Below are 19,551 nucleotides of genomic sequence, written 5' to 3'. Positions count from 1 at the left end.
TTTGGTCGCTGTTTGTAGATATTGTACTAAACCGGGGTTTAGGTGAGACCGACCAAGGACAATGGCTGACACTGGATCGGCTCCAGTCAAATACGACAGCGCATCTGCTACGAGATTGCTCTAGGCCAGGAACAATGTATAGTCAACTTTAACTGAATTATAACGACAGCTGTACCAGCCTACCCAGGCAGGACATGACTGCTAGGGATTTAGACCTATCTTGCAATAATCTCTGCTGGTTGCCTGATGGTGGCCAAAAATTGCAGCGAAGCCTGAGATGGTCGCTACATCTGTCCCTAGCTGGGGTGATAGGGGCGAGATAGACGGTATAGACATGAAATACCGATCTACGTAGTACGGAACCTCTGATATTGAAAGATCCGTGGCATCCAGATTAAGGGTCTGACAGGGGCCCTGAATCTGGGAGGGGAAGACGAGGATGCATGACATAAAGACCAACCCTGGGGAATGACCATATTGCAGAACTGAGCATACCCGAAACAGACTGAAGCTGCTTCTGGGTATACCCCTGTGTGTGGGTGAAGTGTTTGAAAAACTGACCTGATAGGGTCAGCTTGTCAAGGGGGAAACTGGCGTGCGAGGATGTTCTACATGTCCCTAAAGATGGCAGTTATGATGAGCAAGCGTCTAGCGTTGGCAGATGTTTCTGGATACCCGTTAGAGGGGATCTTACTGTATGGGCCATCAACAGACGGCTCACCGGGGTCCTGTAGGGATAGAAATGTCGGGTGCTGGCTAGTAGTGATGGACGAACTTCCGACGGGACGTTTCGCGAACGCGAAACGCGAACGGACACAAACGTTCGCGAAAACGACCGTTCGCCGCGGGCTCCATTGACTTCAATGGGAGGCGAATTTCGCAAACCTTTAGGTCGAATTTGCGGCCACGGGGTAATTATTAGGGGGTAGCACGTAGTCCCACCACCTGGACAATAGCATAATACATGTATGAGGTGAATTTGGGATCGATAACTACAAGCATTTTTTTTTTATTTGGGAAATTGTTCTGACAATTCAGGACTATGGAGCTAATGAAGGCAATGGAGGAGAGGGAAGGTCAGGGACCAGGGTAGGCAAACAAGAGGGTGCAGGAGATACAGAGCACTGACAGCAGCACCGTAATACAGAGCACTGACATCAGCACCGTGACATACAGCGCTGACAGCAGCTCCGTGACATACAGCGCTGACAGCAGCTCCGTGACATACAGCGCTGACAGCAGCTCCGTGACATACAGCGCTGACAGCAGCTCCGTGACATACAGCGCTGACAGCAGCTCCGTGACATACAGCGCTGACAGCAGCACCGTGACATACAGCGCTGACAGCAGCTCCGTGACATACAGCGCTGACAGCAGCTCCGTGACATACAGCGCTGACAGCAGCTCCGTGACATACAGCACTGACAGCAGCTCCGTGACATACAGCGCTGACAGCAGCTCCGTGACATACAGCGCTGACAGCAGCACCGTGACATACAGCGCTGACAGCAGCTCCGTGACATACAGCGCTGACAGCAGCTCCGTGACATACAGCGCTGACAGCAGCTCCGTGACATACAGCGCTGACAGCAGCTCCGTGACATACAGCGCTGACAGCAGCTCCGTGACATACAGCGCTGACAGCAGCACCGTGACATACAGCGCTGACAGCAGCTCCGTGACATACAGCGCTGACAGCAGCTCCGTGACATACAGCGCTGACAGCAGCTCCGTGACATACAGCACTGACAGCAGCTCCGTGACATACAGCGCTGACAGCAGCTCCGTGACATACAGCGCTGACAGCAGCACCGTGACATACAGCGCTGACAGCAGCTCCGTGACATACAGCGCTGACAGCAGCTCCGTGACATACAGCGCTGACAGCAGCTCCGTGACATACAGCGCTGACAGCAGCTCCGTGACATACAGCGCTGACAGCAGCTCCGTGACATACAGCGCTGACAGCAGCTCCGTGACATACAGCGCTGACAGCAGCTCCGTGACATACAGCGCTGACAGCAGCTCCGTGACATACAGCGCTGACAGCAGCTCCGTGACATACAGCGCTGACAGCAGCTCCGTGACATACAGCGCTGACAGCAGCTCCGTGACATACAGCGCTGACAGCAGCTCCGTGACATACAGCGCTGACAGCAGCACCGTAAGCAGCCCCAGGAGGAAGTCAGCACAGCACAGGGATGGTGTGATCCCCTCATAATAAGAACCCCCAGGAGGAAGTCAGCACAGCACAGGGATGGTGGGAGCCCCTCATAATAAGAACACCCAGGAGGAAGTCAGCACAGCACAGGGATGGTGGGAACCCCTCATAATAAGCAGCCCCAGTAGAAATATGACACCGCTCAACCTCTTCAAAGAGGAGGGTAGGGGCATATAGTACGGTGTGCTTTTTTGGGTCAGGGAAGTGAGCCAAATGAATTAAGAAGGTCTGTGTGCTTGATTCCAAAAATTGTTTATAGACATATACATGGTCTACTGATCACATGTGTTGAATTCCTCCGAGATCCATGCCTCATTCATTTTTAGAAATGTGAGGTAGTTAACACTGTGGTGAGCTAGGCGAGTACGCTTATCGGTCACAATCCCCCCTGCTGCGCTGAACGTCCTTTCGGACAGGACACTGGATGAGGGGCAAGCCAACAGTTCGATTGCAAATTGGGCAAGCTCTGGCCAGAGGTCAAGCCTGCCCACCCAGTAGTCTAGGGGTTCATCACTCCTCAGAGCGTCCACATCGGCCGTTAACCCAATGTAGTCGGACACCTGACGGTCTAGGCGTTCCCTGATGCTGGATCCGGATGACACCTGTCGATGGGTCGGCTGAAAGAATGACCTCATATCCGAAGTCACCAACACATCTTCAAACCGGCCTCTTCTTGCAGGCGCTGTTGGATTGGTACCCGCAAATCCTTCTCTGGGAGTGGGAATTGCTCCTCTGCCAGCGCACGCAAAAGCAGAATGCAGCATTTCTCGAAGCAAGGCCTGGAAGTGCTGCATTCTGACAGCCCTCTGCGACGGCGGTAACATTTCCGCCATTTTGTGTTTGTACCGGGGGTCTAAGTACGTTGCCACCCAGTACTGGTCCTTGACCCTCATGCTTTTTATACGGGGGTCCCTATTAAAACACTGGAGCATGAAGGCCCCCATTTGCACTAAAGTGGAAGCGGTGTGGTGGCCTGGCTCCTGCTCATCATCCAGGATAATGTCGTCCTCTTCATTCTCCTCTCCCCATCCTCGCACAACAGGGATCCCAGAAAGGTTTAAAGCATGCTCTTCTTGCTCCTGCTCATCCGCCCCGGCACCATCCTCCTCTGACTCCTCATCAGACTCCTGTTGTTGACTTGTCTCAGATAGAGTAGCCCCCCCTGGGAATTCATCCAGCATTGCGACTTCCTCATCTTCCCGCTCCTGCTCCTCCACAGCCTGATCAATGACACGACGCAATGCACGCTCCAGAAAGAAGGCATAAGGTACCATGTCACTGATGGCGCCATGGCTGCGACTGACCAGTTTGGTGATCTCCTCAAATGGCCGCAGAAGTCTGCATGTGTCGCGCATGAGCAGCCACTGGCGCGGTGAAAAAAAACCCAGCTCCCCAGAACCGTTTCTTTCGCAGAGTTCATACAGGTAGACGTTAACTGCACGTTTCTGCTGGAGCAGCCTATCAAGCATATAGAAGGTTGAGTTCCATCGCGTCGGGCAATCGCAAATAAGACGTCTGACCGGCAGATGGTGTCGCCGCTGAATGTCAGCAAGGCGAGCCATGGCCGTGTAAGATCTTCTGAAATGGGCCGAGATTTTCCTTGCCTGCCGCAAGATGTCCTGGACCCCAGGGTATTTGACAAGGAATCGCTGCACGACCAAGTTTAAGACGTGTGCCATGCACGGCACGTGCGTGATTTTGCCCTGTTTCAATGCGCTAAGCAGATTGGCACCGTTGTCACACACCACTTTACCAACTGTCAAATTGAGCGGTGTTAGCCACTCATCTGCCTGTGAACGCAAAGCTGAAAGGAGTGCCGGGCCAGTGTGGCTCTTTGCTTCCAGGCACAACAGACGCAGCACGGCATGGCAACGTCTCACCTGGCATGTGGAATAGGTTCTGGGGAGCTTGGGCGGTGCAGTGGAAGAGACGCTAGCAGCGGAAAAGGAGGAGGCAGCTGAGGAGGAGAGGGAGGAGGATGGAGTAGGAGGAGGAGAAGAAGAGTCAGGCCTGCATGCAATCCGTGGCGGTAAAACCAAATCTACACGGGTGCCACGGGTTACATGCTTGACGGCCGTCAGAAGGTTCACCCAGTGGGCAGTAAAACTGATATACCTTCCCTGCCCGTGTTTGCTAGACCACGTGTCTGTGGTCAGATGTATCTTGGCACCGACACTGTGTGCCAGAGATACATTCACTTGCCGCTGAACATGGCCATATAGCTCTGGGATGCCCTTCTCTGAGAAATACTTCCTTCCTGGGACCTTCCATTGTGGTGTTCCAATGGCCACAAATTTGCGAAAGGCCTCCGAGTCCACCAGTTTATATGGCAGTAGTTGGCGGGCTATGAGTTCTGACAAGCCAGCCGCCAACCGTTGGGCAAGAGGGTTATCCGGCGTCATCATTTTTTTACGCTCAAACATTAGGCCCACGGAAGCCTGCCTTTTTGCAGAAAAATGTGAGCTTGGCGTGATGGAAGGTGGAGTGGAGGACAATTGTGAGGAGAGAGGAGAAGGAGAAGTAGAAGACGAGGCTGGACGGTGAGAGCCTGCAGTGTGGCTTTGTGTGTTCCGTTGCTCCCACTGGGCTCGGTGATGGCTGCTCATGTGCCTTCTTAAGGCGGTCGTCCCTAGGTGAGTATTGGGCTTACCGCGACTAACGCGTTGACTGCAAAGATTGCAGATGGCAACGCTATTGTCAGCAGCGGACACGTTAAAAAAAGCCCACACTGCGGAGCCATGTGCCGGTGTCCTGGGAGCGCCAGATGTGACCGTACATGGTCGATGACTCGCTCCTGATACATTTGCAGTCTGCTTTGTCCCTGCTGTGCAATGTAAGTCATTGCTGCTTCTCCTCCCTATCTGCTGGTCCATATCTCCCTCTGAACTCCCCTCCTCTTCCTCTCTTGTGGGCACCCACGTGACATCACTAGACACGTCATCATCAACGTCACCTTCCCCACCGCTATAAGTAGAGTAGGCAGCAACACCGGGGACCAACCTCCTCCTTGGGCTGATCTGGGTACTGGCGTCAGACTGCTGAGTAGCGCTTGTTGCTACCTCCTCTTCCTGATCCAATACCAAGAGTGGCTGCGCATCAGAAATGTCCTCTTGATATGGATCGGAAAATAATTCCAGTGACTCAAGCGGAAGGTATGTGGTGGTGGTGGTGGTGGTCGTGTTGTTGGTGGTAGTGTCTTTGGGGGTGCACATAGCAGAGAGTGAAGAAGAGGGTGCAGATCGAGAGGATGAGGAGGGTGCAGAAGAGTAAGGCTGAGCGAGCCACTCAACCAAGTCTGGTGCATCCTTTAAAGTAATTGAACGCACCTTCTGCAACTTCCCACTTTGGCTCAAGCCTGTTGCTCCTGCCCTACCCCTACCACCCCTGCGGAAGGGCCTGCCTCTTCCTCTGCATGTCATTTTTTAAATGACCCTGTGACAAAACTCTTAGTCCCTATACCGCTGAAGGACTGCTGCAGTATAGGTGAGCGGTCAGCAGTGGTGCACGTCAACCCTATCTATTGTGGACCGATAGCGGTCCTTACAGAACAGCAGACTGTACCGCACTCAAGCCTATGTACCGTAGCACCCTATACCAAGTTACCAGTCCTTATAAGAACTTTTGTGGACCAAGCAGGTTGTGTATTAGTGTTTAGCAGACTGTACGTCAGTCCCTATACCGCTGAAGGACTGCTGCAGTATAGGGCAGCGGTCAGCAGTGGTGCACGTCAACCCTATCTATTGTGGACCGATAGCGGTCCTTACAGAACAGCAGACTGTACCGCACTCAAGCCTATGTACCGTAGCACCCTATACCAAGTTACCAGTCCTTATAAGAACTTTTGTGGACCAAGCAGGTTGTGTATTAGTGTTTAGCAGACTGTACGTCAGTCCCTATACCGCTGAAGGACTGCTGCAGTATAGGGCAGCGGTCAGCAGTGGTGCACGTCAACCCTATCTATTGTGGACCGATAGCGGTCCTTACAGAACAGCAGACTGTACCGCACTCAAGCCTATGTACCGTAGCACCCTATACCAAGTTACCAGTCCTTATAAGAACTTTTGTGGAACAAGCAGGTTGTGTGTTAGTGATTAGCAGACTGTACGTCAGTCCCTATACCAATGAAGGACTGCTGCAGTATAGGGCAGCGGTCAGCAGTAGTGCACGGCAACCCTATGTATTGTGGACCGATAGCGGTCCTTACAGAACAGCAGACTGTACCGCACTCAAGCCTATGTACCGTAGCACCCTATACCAAGTTACCAGTCCTTATAAGAACTTTTGTGGACCAAGCAGGTTGTGTATTAGTGTTTAGCAGACTGTACGTCAGTCCCTATACCGCTGAAGGACTGCTGCAGTATAGGGCAGCGGTCAGCAGTGGTGCACGTCAACCCTATCTATTGTGGACCGATAGCGGTCCTTACAGAACAGCAGACTGTACCGCACTCAAGCCTATGTACCGTAGCACCCTATACCAAGTTACCAGTCCTTATAAGAACTTTTGTGGACCAAGCAGGTTGTGTATTAGTGTTTAGCAGACTGTACGTCAGTCCCTATACCGCTGAAGGACTGCTGCAGTATAGGGCAGCGGTCAGCAGTGGTGCACGTCAACCCTATCTATTGTGGACCGATAGCGGTCCTTACAGAACAGCAGACTGTACCGCACTCAAGCCTATGTACCGTAGCACCCTATACCAAGTTACCAGTCCTTATAAGAACTTTTGTGGAACAAGCAGGTTGTGTGTTAGTGATTAGCAGACTGTACGTCAGTCCCTATACCAATGAAGGACTGCTGCAGTATAGGGCAGCGGTCAGCAGTAGTGCACGGCAACCCTATGTATTGTGGACCGATAGCGGTCCTTACAGAACAGCAGACTGTACCGCACTCAAGCCTATGTACCGTAGCACCCTATACCAAGTTACCAGTCCTTATAAGAACTTTTGTGGACCAAGCAGGTTGTGTATTAGTGTTTAGCAGACTGTACGTCAGTCCCTATACCGCTGAAGGACTGCTGCAGTATAGGGCAGCGGTCAGCAGTGGTGCACGTCAACCCTATGTATTGTGGACCGATAGCGGTCCTTACAGAACAGCAGACTGTAACGCACTCAGGCCTATGTACCGTAGCACCCTATACCAAGTTACCAGTCCTTATAAGAACTTTTGTGGACCAAGCAGGTTGTGTGTTAGTGATTAGCAGACTGTACGTCAGTCCCTATACCAATGAAGGACTGCTGCAGTATAGGGCAGCGGTCAGCAGTAGTGCACGGCAACCCTATGTATTGTGGACCGATAGCGGTCCTTACAGAACAGCAGACTGTAACGCACTCAGGCCTATGTACCGTAGCACCCTATACCAAGTTACCAGTCCTTATAAAAACTTTTGTGGACCAAGCAGGTTGTGTGTTAGTGTTTAGCAGACTGTGCGTCAGTCCCTATACCGCTGAAGGACTGCTGCAGTATAGGGCAGCGGTCAGCAGTGGTGCACGTCAACCCTATCTATTGTGGACCGATAGCGGTCCTTACAGAACAGCAGACTGTACCGCACTCAAGCCTATGTACCGTAGCACCCTATACCAAGTTACCAGTCCTTATAAGAACTTTTGTGGACCAAGCAGGTTGTGTATTAGTGTTTAGCAGACTGTACGTCAGTCCCTATACCGCTGAAGGACTGCTGCAGTATAGGGCAGCGGTCAGCAGTGGTGCACGTCAACCCTATGTATTGTGGACCGATAGCGGTCCTTACAGAACAGCAGACTGTAACGCACTCAGGCCTATGTACCGTAGCACCCTATACCAAGTTACCAGTCCTTATAAGAACTTTTGTGGACCAAGCAGGTTGTGTGTTAGTGATTAGCAGACTGTACGTCAGTCCCTATACCAATGAAGGACTGCTGCAGTATAGGGCAGCGGTCAGCAGTAGTGCACGGCAACCCTATGTATTGTGGACCGATAGCGGTCCTTACAGAACAGCAGACTGTACTGCACTCAGGCCTATGTACCGTAGCACCCTATACCAAGTTACCAGTCCTTATAAAAACTTTTGTGGACCAAGCAGGTTGTGTGTTAGTGTTTAGCAGACTGTGCGTCAGTCCCTATACCGCTGAAGGACTGCTGCAGTATAGGGCAGCGGTCAGCAGTAGTGCACGGCAACCCTATGTATTGTGGACCGATAGCGGTCCTTACAGAACAGCAGACTGTAACGCACTCAGGCCTATGTACCGTAGCACCCTATACCAAGTTACCAGTCCTTATAAGAACTTTTGTGGACCAAGCAGGTTGTGTGTTAGTGATTAGCAGACTGTACGTCAGTCCCTATACCAATGAAGGACTGCTGCAGTATAGGGCAGCGGTCAGCAGTAGTGCACGGCAACCCTATGTATTGTGGACCGATAGCGGTCCTTACAGAACAGCAGACTGTACCGCACCCAAGCCTATGTACCGTAGCACCCTAGACAGACCAAGTTACCAGTCCTGATAAAGAGCTTTGTGGAACAAGTGAGTTGTGAATGATTAGCAGACTGCAGCAGAAGGGCAGCAGTCAAGTATAATATTCTTTCTATATTTGGAAGAAAGAATATTATACGTGTACAAGCCTATTACCGTACCACTGATACCAGTCCTGAAAAGAACCTTTGTGGAACTAATAGTAACAGCAAGTCTTTAAAATTATCCTCACTGCCTGACACACTGCTTCCTGCCTGTCCCTATACAAATTGGCAAAAAAGAGTAGGCTGGAACGATTAGCTGGAACAGCTCTTTTGTGGACCTGATAGTAACAGCTAATGATGATGATGATGATGATGATGAAGAAAGACTAATCTGGCTGAGCTGTCCCTAAAATAGCAGCATACAGCGCTCTGTCCCTTTATCTAAACTGACAAAAGAAACTCAGGCTGCTGACCTAACACCTATACCAGTCCTGAAAAGAACTTTTGTGTACCAAATAGCTAGCGTTTTCTCTGTCCCTACTCCACACAGGATCCTTTCCCTACAGTGACAGAAGAAAGAATGTAAAATGGCCACCGGATCGGGTGTATTTATAGGTTAGGGGGAATGTCCAAGTGTCCATGAGCTGTCATGTCTCAATTGGTTGTCCTGTAACACATGATAAACGTGTCACGAAAGGTTAAAGTTCTTGTATACATTAAACACGTAAGTCCGCCGGGGCGAACGACGGAAAAAGGCGTTCGAACCCGCGGACGGCGAAAGTCGGAAATTCGCCGCGAAACGACCGCCGGGCGAACCGTTCGGCCATCACTACTGGCTAGATACAGCCTGATCATATTACGAGAAGAAGCCAGCTGCGTGTGGCAACTCGACCTCTGGTGTAGGACGGAAGCTGAACTCAACTGCCCAACGGGAGGAATGAGCGTCAGGAGTGGCGAGTGGCGTAGTCATCGGGGCTAAGTGGCCAAATGAGTACCGCTGAAAATGATGTGTGGCTGAGTGCCAACAAAATGCTTGCAACGATCACAAGTTATGCTAAGTTGCACGCCTAGCCGTGATAGCAAGTGTTGCGCTTAAATGTGTGCACACAATGATAGCAAGGGAGTTAACGTCACTGGAGATGTGTTTGTGGTGGCTGGACTTGGTGGTGTCGCAGACGTCCGGACACAGGGCTATGAGCAGTATGACCTGAAAAGGCTAAATAAATTATGCCAAGATGCGTGCTTGCTACGATTGCAAGAAGTTATGCTAGGATGCGTAGTTAGCTAGATTGAAAAGACAAAGTCCACCCAGCCCACAACAAAATCAACAATTTAGACGAACAACATTGCACAACCCGACACACCCAATGCTATCCCCACAGCTGATCCAGAGGAAGGCAAAAAACCCCCGCAGGGCATGCTCTAATTAGCTACAGCAGGGGAAAAAATTCCTTCCTGACCCCTCCAGCGGCAATCAGATTTCTTCCTGGATCAACCTACCAACAATATAGCACCCCGTTATACTACGTACGTTAGGAAGATATCCAGGCCTTACCCAGCAACGCACTGAGCCAGCCAGAACTGCCTGCCAGCAAGGATAGTACTACGTTTGTGCCTGGGGCTTGCTAGCGACAACTGCAAAGTTTATGCTAGGATGTGTGCTAGCAACTATTGCAAGAAGTCTATGCTTGGATTGCGTGTTTGCAACGATTGCAAGAAGTCTATGCTTGGATGTGAGTCTGCCACGATTGCAGGGAGTTATGCCTAGATGTGCTTGTGGTGACTGCAGGATGATTGTGATTGGATGCGTGCTAGCAACAAGCTTGCACAGAGTTGTACTTGGATGCGTGCGAAATGCATCTGATATGAACCGGATGTAGGTGTGAAATGAATCCTATGAATTTGGTTATGTGATAAATCCGACCCAACGATCGTGGAGTAGATGACAATGAATCCGATATGAATTGTTGAGTTATACCCATAAGGCTGAAAAGACGGGTGCGGATTAATGCGTTGCTGGTTTGAGGGATTTGAGTTGGTAAGCGATGAATATGTGGAATGAAATAAATGAAATGTTTGCCATGATATAGACAAGAATTAGTATGTTCCAACTTGATGAGTTGGAACTGCGGAGCACAGAACGAAATGAGGTCATGACACCTGGGGCATGCCTCGATGAATGAGTGCATGGAGGGTGCTACTGGACTTGACTGACCTGTAAACACAAGGCCAAACCAGTTGAGGATTCCATACCTGTCATAGACAACTGGCCAAATGGTGACTCCTAATGGGAGTGGTGAGCTTTGAAATGAAATGAAATGACATAAAAATGAAATGAGACAAACAAACACAATGAAATGTTTTTTTTTTTTTTTTAGATATATATTATTTTTTTTTCCCCTTTTTTTTTCCATTATTATTATTTCTTCCCTTTCCCCCCCCCCCTTTTTTTTTTTTCCTTTTTTGAAATGAAATGAAATGAAATGAGATGAACAAACATAAACGAAATGTTGACAAATTGATTATTAATAATTCACACTTTACAGAGGTAAATTGATGAAAACAATAATAATCCAAGCAGCGCTTCTATCAGTTCTGTGTCATCAACACAATAACTTTTTCTATATTATAACATAACATGTGAATAACCAGAATAATTTGATCGGTAAGATTAATCAATCAGACTCCAGTAATCAGTCCAACAATTCCAGTGCTCTGAATGCAAAAGATTAAGGAAGTGAATAAGTCCAAAGCAAAGGGGGCCGCAGTGAGTGACTCCAGTGAGAAATGGTAGAAAAATAGGTGCACTTCACACTAATTCCTCCACACGGTGCTCCACACTCCCACAGGGGGTTAAACTCACCAGAAATTCCTCAAGAAAGAACCTTATCAGCACAATCACTTCAGATTATACGATCCCGTCTTCCAATGGTATAAAAGACAGCGATTCTATGTGTTGGACGTACACATTCACTTCATATTACACCTCCATACGTCAGCAACAGCAGCAGCACATGGAAAAAGATAAGTTCCACATCGAGTAGATCTTCTCAAATTTTCAATTTATTCACATTTAAAAACAGTATCTCGTTTGGCAGATGCAGTAAACATTCAGCATTCTCCACAATAAAAATCTCCAAGCATAGCTGATACTTGTGGCAGATCACACAGACAGATGGCAGACACTTGACACCACCAGCCCTATTCAGCTGTTTACATTAGCCAGGCAAATACCTGAATCACTGTGTGTACTTGTAACAGGGCTTCTATTCCTTCGTTTGAGTATGTAACAGCCTGCATAAGCATCACTTCCGGTCGCCGTACAGCCAATCCCTGACCGGTTTCGTCATTCGACTTTGTCAAAGGGGCGTGGCTTAACGGCGCGGCGTTCCGGATTTAAATATCCAATAATCCCGCCCTCTACATGGCTATCAGCGAATCAATCCACCCAGACCCTCTAACCTATCAGAAACAAGGGTGGGCGGAGACTGCATTTGCCATCAGGCTATGGATCTTCTATATAGAGAGGCACAAGAGCAATATAAACTCAGCAAATATATCTATATGCCATATTTCTTTTCATTGATGATGGAAAATCACTGAGAGACAGACTTTTATCAGAACTTAGTATAATGTCCATCATATAATTAAACCTCACTAGAATATTTTAAAATGTTCCAAAACACTAATGCACATTTACCTACGGTGACACACAACAGGAAGAAGGCAAAATGAAAACACAGGGAGCACCATAATGAAATAGTGCTGAAAAAAACCAAAAAAAACAGCCTATATTTGCGCTGCAGAATGTGATTCTTCTCTCTACTGTGGTCACCCGTAAAAGAAGTTTATATAATAAAAACAAGATTAAAAATAAAATATTACAAATAGAAAATACAATATGGAAAAAAAAAAAAAAAAAAACACAATTTAAAAAATATCAATCATACCTAATCATCGCTAATGAAACAATTCACATCTAAATCAATATTTAACCCACGAGGTGCAAGACTTTCGGTCAAATAAATCCACTGAGTTTCCTTCTTAGACAATTCCCTGACCATATTGGAACCCCTCCAATTGGGTCCAATATGGTCAATCCCCCAGAATTTTAAACCTGATGGATCCTGAGCATGATGTAATTTGAAATGGAGGGAAACATTATGGTCTTTATACCCGATACGTATGTTGTATACATGCTCGGCTATTCTAACTTTTAGTGGCCGTTTAGTACGCCCTATATACATTAACCCACATGGGCAGGTCAATGCATATACTACATGTGTAGTATTACATGTAATGAAATGTTTGATAGAAAATGTCCGATCATTAGTAAGGGATGTGAAAGTCTCAATACCTCTCAAAGGACAGTCCACCTCCCTGCAAGGTTTACACTTTCTACAGGTGTAAAAACCATTCTTGTCCCAAAAGGACGGTAACCGTTCAGGTGGATCTAGAATTTTTTTAACCACAGAGTCTCCATAACTGGGGGCTTTTCGATAAATAAATTTAGGTCTGGGGGGCAACACCCGGCTCAATGTTCTATCCATGCACAGTATATGCCAGTGAGTCTCAAAAATACTTTCAACCTGGCGATACTGTGAATGAAATGACGTGACAAAGCCCCACTCATGGTCATTATTTTTTATACCCTTAGGTGCATTACTTAGACATACTTCCCGCGGGGTTGACCGAACTTGCTCTACTACAGCATCCAGATGGGAGCTTTTATAGCCTTTATCTAAAAATCTATTTTTCAGCACAGTCACTTGCTCATCAAACCCCTCTAGGGTAGAGCAATTTCTCCTCACCCTCATCATCTGCCCCTTAGGAATATTCCTCAGCCAAAGTGGGTGGTGGCCACTATGTATAGGGAGATAGCTGTTCCTATCAGTGGTTTTAAAAAAGACTTTTGTCTGCAGTTGATCACCCACACGGAAAATAGTGACATCTAAGAAGTTAATAAACTCCTTACTCCACACACTAGATAGCTTGATGTTATTAGTATTCTCATTCAGCTGTTCCAAATAAGAGACCAGAGACGCTTCAGTACCTGTCCATATCAGGATCAGGTCATCTATGTAGCGTTTATAAAAAAGTAGCTCTGTTCTCCTATTACGGAACACTGCTTTATCCTCCCATTCACTCATGAAGAGGTTCGCGAGGCTGGGCGCGAATTTCGCGCCCATAGCCACGCCCCTCTTCTGAGTGTAAAATTTACCTCCAAACCAAAAATAATTATGACCTAAACAAAAATCTAATGCGTTTCGCAAAAAAATCTTCTGAGTATGAGGGAGATCTTCTCTCTTACTAAGTGCCCAATTTAGGGCCAGTAGTGCATCTTCGTGCTGGATTATGGTATAAAGACTCGCCACATCAGAAGTGACGAGATAAACTTCTCCTGCACTACTCAAAGAGATACCCTCTAAATCTTGTAACAGATTTTTAGTATCTTTTAGATAGGCTTTGGTTGAGGTTACGCTCGCCTGTAAAAATGTATCCAGATTGAAAGTATTTTTGAGACTCACTGGCATATACTGTGCATGGTGTAAGGATTGAGGTATGATGAAACAAAATGGTTGACCTTATGTCTTACTAATTACTTGTATTTCTCTCTGTAAAATAAGGATTCGTCATCTATTGTCACGTACTCATCAAGAAGAGGCCGCATCAGCCCTAAAAAGCAGTCTACGCCCAGAAGATTGTCTTATCAGCTGATAACACCCGGAGAATTGTCTTTTCTTTGAAAATGTTGTTTTTTTTACATTTGCTGATGTTTGCTCTTTTCTGTCTATAAAAGAGAAGTAATAAAGAGCTCAGAGCCACAGTCAGTCAGAGACAGTCAGAGTTAACGACGGACTTCTGAGCAGAAATACTGAATAATATCTCCGTGTCTCTTTGCTCGGATAAGAACTCTAACTAACAATTGGGAAACGGTAACATAACCTGACAAATAGGTGACTTGTTGAGGTCACACCTAACATTTCTGGCGCCGCGAACACGGACTCGCTGAAGAAACTACAAGAGGCGAACGAACATAAGGACGGAACGAAATGGTCGGGCACATCAAAGAACCACAGACAAATCCTGCGCAGGTAAGAAAAGCTTTATTTTCTTATAAACTCTGTGCTTCTTAGATTTGTGCCCACCTGATCTGTCTGAATTGTTCTTCAGGTAAACACCAACCTCTGTAGTAAGTGGGTCTTGAACTTAATATTTTGGCTTATGTTACCGTTGTTTCTTGTCTGTCTACTTGTCATCTGTCTGTTGTGAATGAGATAAGCCCTGTTTGTATGGTGTGAATTGAAACATATATCATCCCAATGGGTAACGGAATGCGCCCTTAACTCGTAAGAGTACTTTGGGGGTCTGACACTTAAGTTTGATATACGCTTTTTGATTCATGAGCCTAAAAACGGGTTGAAAGTATAAGTCCTGACTGCCTCAATAAAGCAGGAATAAGAAACGAATGCTGAGAGATTCCATGGTAATGGGACGGAAATAAGGTCTCCACAAAGTCCCGGAGACCTAGTCATATGTGTTTGGCCACCAAAAGGGAATGCTTGTATATGTTGTAGCTGTCAGTCTGGTCATAATATTTGTCAGTTGGCTAGCATATAAGGTAATTCGATTTCAGAAATCTCATCTAGGAGAGGTTTTTAGTATTTTGGCACCCTAGGAGGAGAAGGCAACGAGACACTTAGTAAGTGATCCAAACGCCACCTAGGCAGGACTGTCAAAATGGGCCAGACACATGGTAAACCCCAGGAGGAATCTCAGAAATGTTATGCTGTTAAAGACATAATTACAATGTTGTATGGGAAGGATAAGGCACAGGGCACAAATAGGATTCTCAAGAAATTGGGGATGGATGGAGAAAATGGATTAAGTGTAGAAGGTTGGGAAGAAATAAAGAGAGACAGACAGGGAGAGATATTGCAGAACAGATGGGTATCACAAATACAATGTTTAATTAAGGTTTCCAACAGGGCTGAAGAGGAGGGATGGGAGTATTGTCAGGAAAAGGGTGGATGGGATATGAAGGTCCGACACAAAAGTCTTCCTTCTGCTCCCGGCGATAGGGTAAATACGGGAGATACTCCACCTCCTTGTAACACTACCACACCAGGTAGCGAAAGACCAAAACTTTATCCTTCCTTAAGAGGAAGAGGATGGGTATGCCGAGTATGCGGTACCCAGAACCCAGACTGGGCACAGGAATGTGTACATTGCGGCGCTCAAAGACCAGAGCCCGTAGCTCCAGTCCATAGTCGGACTAGGGTAATACAAGTAAATAATCCAAATGCGGGTCAAGCAGGACAGCCACCTACAGTGACCCGACAAGTCGTTCTGAGGACATGGACACCTTGGTCGGCTGACACTCTTATGGCATTAATACAGAATGCTCCTGATCCCGTAGCAAAACCTGCCGCATTCTGTAGATTCGTGACACAATTACTAGACACACATGAAGCAACTTGGCAAGATGGGGAAGATATATGTAGACATAAAATGACACTAACGATGTTTAATCAATTTATGAATGAAATTGCTCCACATAGACCACAAGGGGATCCAGCGGCAGATCCACCAGGAATACATCCTCGTCATATAGACTCTAGACCCCTGTTTATTGCTCAGTTACGAGAATTTTGCCAAGGGAAACAGCAGGAAAGGGGTTCGACAGCGCCCATAAAACAGGCCCCAGGTCAGACTGTTACAGAATTTTACCTCAACATGGAAAGCATGATGGCTGACGAAGGTCTAGATTTAGCCTTACCCGTCACCATTAGGGCTTTCAATCGACAGTTTATGGAAGGACTAGTACCCCAAATAGGTGACAAACTGAAGGCATGTACTCCCGAATGGAGAGCCATACGGGACAGAGGAACATTGTTGCAGAAAGCACAAGGCATAGAGGCTGATTTAGCAGAAACTAAACACAGAAGGACACCGGGAGTTAACACTGTTGCCCGGGTCAATGAAGGAGGGAATTCCTCCCGTAAACCTCTTACCTGTTATTACTGCAACAAGGTGGGACATATAAAAAGAGACTGTAGGAAAAGGATAAAAGACGAACAGGAAGGAAACACGGACAGAGACACGAGGGACTACAGACAGAGGCGTACCAATGATAGGGACGATCCGACCGCATGACTTGCCCCAGTCCTAGCTGAATCAGAGAACAAAATGCTCCACATGTTGATGAAGGTGGAAGGTAAACATATTCCTTGTTTGGTTGACACAGGAGCGTCACGCAGTCTGTTGTCTGATTCAGTAGTCCCTCCACACATGACGTCCCGTGACACCATACCCATAAGTGGTTATGACGGTCTTTTGTCCGATGCCCCACTGACTGACTAAACCTTTAAAAGTAAAAATAGAGAATGGCTACCGCCTGACACTTGTGTATTGTTGCAATATGTAGATGACCTATTGTTATGTTGTCCGGATAACGATACTTGTTTAAAAGCCACTCTCTCATTGTTACAATTCCTGGCTGAAAAAGGGTGCAAGGTGAATAGAACTAAGTTACAGGTATGTCAGAAAAAGGTTGTCTTTTTGGGCCACTGTATATCCCAGGGTACTCGACATCTCACTGAAGACCGAGTCCAGGCCATAAGACAAATGAATATCCCACGCAACTTTAAGCAACTTCGTATGTTTCTGGGAATGGTATCATATTGTAGACAATGGATACCACATGCCAGTTCTCTGATGCAGCCATTATATGATTGCTTGAAAATAGTACCCTATGTACTCACAGAAGCAGGTCATGAATCTTTTAGCACCTTAAAAAGGTTACTAATTTCGGCACCTGCGATCGGGATCCCTGATTATACCAAAACATTTCATTTGTACATTGCTGAAATCACGGGACACGCAACAGGGGTGTTGACACAACAACACATCAAACAAAGGCCGGTAGCATACTTCTCGGCGGCCCTCGATCCTGTCTCTAGAGGATCACCGTCCTGTGTACAAGCAGTTGCAGCAGTGTCAATTATCATTGACAAATCCTCAGAAATTGTCTTAGACAATCCTGTAGTGGTACATACCACACATGACATACACGCCATCTTGTCACAGGTCCAGCCAAAACACATATCAATGGCAAGGCAGCTGCGTCTACAATGCACTTTGCTCCTACCCCCCAATGTTACCTTTCAGCGATGCACTTCTTTTAACTTAGCACAGCTTTTACCATTACAGACAGATTTGACAGGGGGGAGTAATGATGATAATGGTGTAGATACAGCACAAGATACTCAGGATTCTGACACACTTTCATTTCATGACATAACATCTGATGAACACGATTGTTTTCAACTTATGGAACAAGAAACCACGGGGTTCCCACATGTCACAGACATACCCATTGCAAATGCAGAACACACACTGTACATAGATGGTAGTAGATTTGCCGATGACAAAGGTAAATATCACACAGGTTATGCTGTGGTAACGGACACACAGGTAATTGAGGCAAAGTCACTACCAGCACACATGTCGGCACAAGAAGCGGAACTAACCGCTCTAGAGAAAGCCCTAGAACACTTGGAGGGACAAGAAGGGAACATTTACACTGATTCCGCATACGCCTACGGTGTGGCACATGATTATGGCCACATATGGAAAGCTAGAGGTTACCTTACAGCAGCAGGCACACCTGTTAAACATGGTGAAGGAATCAAAAGAGTCCTGAACAATCTTCAAAAGGTTATAAGAGTAGCCATCATGAAGATAGCGGCACACACGAGCGCAAAAACAACTGAGGCAAAAGGAAACGCATTTGCAGATTTAACTGCAAAGAAGGCAGCTCTAGGGGAAGTAAGCCCTGAGACCTTAGCCACGGTACAGGTGAGTATGCCCGAAACCACATGGCAGCAGCTAATCGAACTACAGGAACAAGCAGGGGCTATTGAGAAGGACCGTTGGGTTAAGGAGGGAGCTGCACCAGGCCTTGACAATGTATGGAGAGAAGGAGACAAAATATGTCTACCCGCTTCTCTATACCCCGCAATGGCAGCGGCTGTTCACTTACCCACTCATGTCAGCTCCAATTCTATGTATAGGATTGTAAGCCAAGGATGGCTAGCCCCTGGATTCAGTAGTACTGCAAGGAACTACTGTGCTGCATGCCAAATCTGTCTGATTAATAACCCAGGACAGAGAGTGAAAACCCCACGTAAACATCAGGTCCGGGCCCAATATCCCTTTCAGAGACTGCAGATTGACTACATACAAATGCCTAAGAGCGGCCCCTTTGAATTTGTTCTCGTGTGCATCTGCCTATTTTCAGGCTGGTCCGAAAGTTATCCTGTGAAATCAGCTACGGCAAAAGCCACCGCCAAGAAACTGATTACTGAGCTGATACCTAGGTTTGGTCTCCCAGAAACAATAGAATCAGATAGGGGGACACATTTCACGGGAGAAATAATGCAAAATGTGATGGCAATGTTAGGGGTTCAACAAAGTTTTCATACTCCTTACCACCCACAGAGTTCAGGATCAGTAGAAAGAGTAAATGGTACAATCAAGCTGAAAATACAAAAAGCTATGCAGGAGTTGAACAAACCATGGCTTGAGTGCCTAGCTTTAGCTTTGTTCTCTATTAGGTACACCCCAACAGGAAAAACAGGGTTATCCCCATATGAAATACTGTTTGGAAGTGCACCTAGATTAGGTTTATATTTTCCTCAAAGTATGCAATTACAATGTGATAGTTTAACTACGTATGTAATACAGTTGCAACAGCGTCTGACTAAAATCCACAAGAGTGTGTATTCTTCTCTTCCAGACCCTAATTCTGTCACAGGTACACACGATCTACAACCAGGAGACTATGTGTATGTAAAGAAACATACCAGAAAGACACTGGAACCAAGGTTTGAAGGTCC

At 46.9% G+C, this 19,551-nt stretch overlaps 1 long non-coding RNA gene across 2 annotated transcripts in view; it reads left to right on the top strand.

Annotated features, from left to right (window-relative positions):
* LOC143975740 (uncharacterized) overlaps nt 1-19,551 on the top strand; it is a 48,266-nt gene that overhangs the window by 27,031 nt on the left and 1,684 nt on the right. The window contains exons 4-5 of one of the 2 annotated variants that reach the window (XR_013272414.1): nt 14,278-14,745; nt 19,452-19,466. This is a non-coding gene — a long non-coding RNA (uncharacterized LOC143975740). Of the gene's footprint in view, nt 1-14,277; nt 14,746-19,451; nt 19,467-19,551 lie in introns of those variants that run through there. The other variant, XR_013272413.1, reaches the window with a different exon arrangement.

This window comes from Lithobates pipiens, unplaced genomic scaffold (genome assembly GCF_037356315.1).
Source record: "Lithobates pipiens isolate NorthernLeopardFrog02 unplaced genomic scaffold, aLitPip1_a1.2 Scaffold_13, whole genome shotgun sequence".
NCBI classification, from domain to species: Eukaryota; Metazoa; Chordata; class Amphibia; order Anura; family Ranidae; genus Lithobates; species Lithobates pipiens.
The sequence above is the reverse complement of the archived record's forward strand: the minus strand, read 5'-3'. Positions and strand labels throughout refer to the sequence as shown.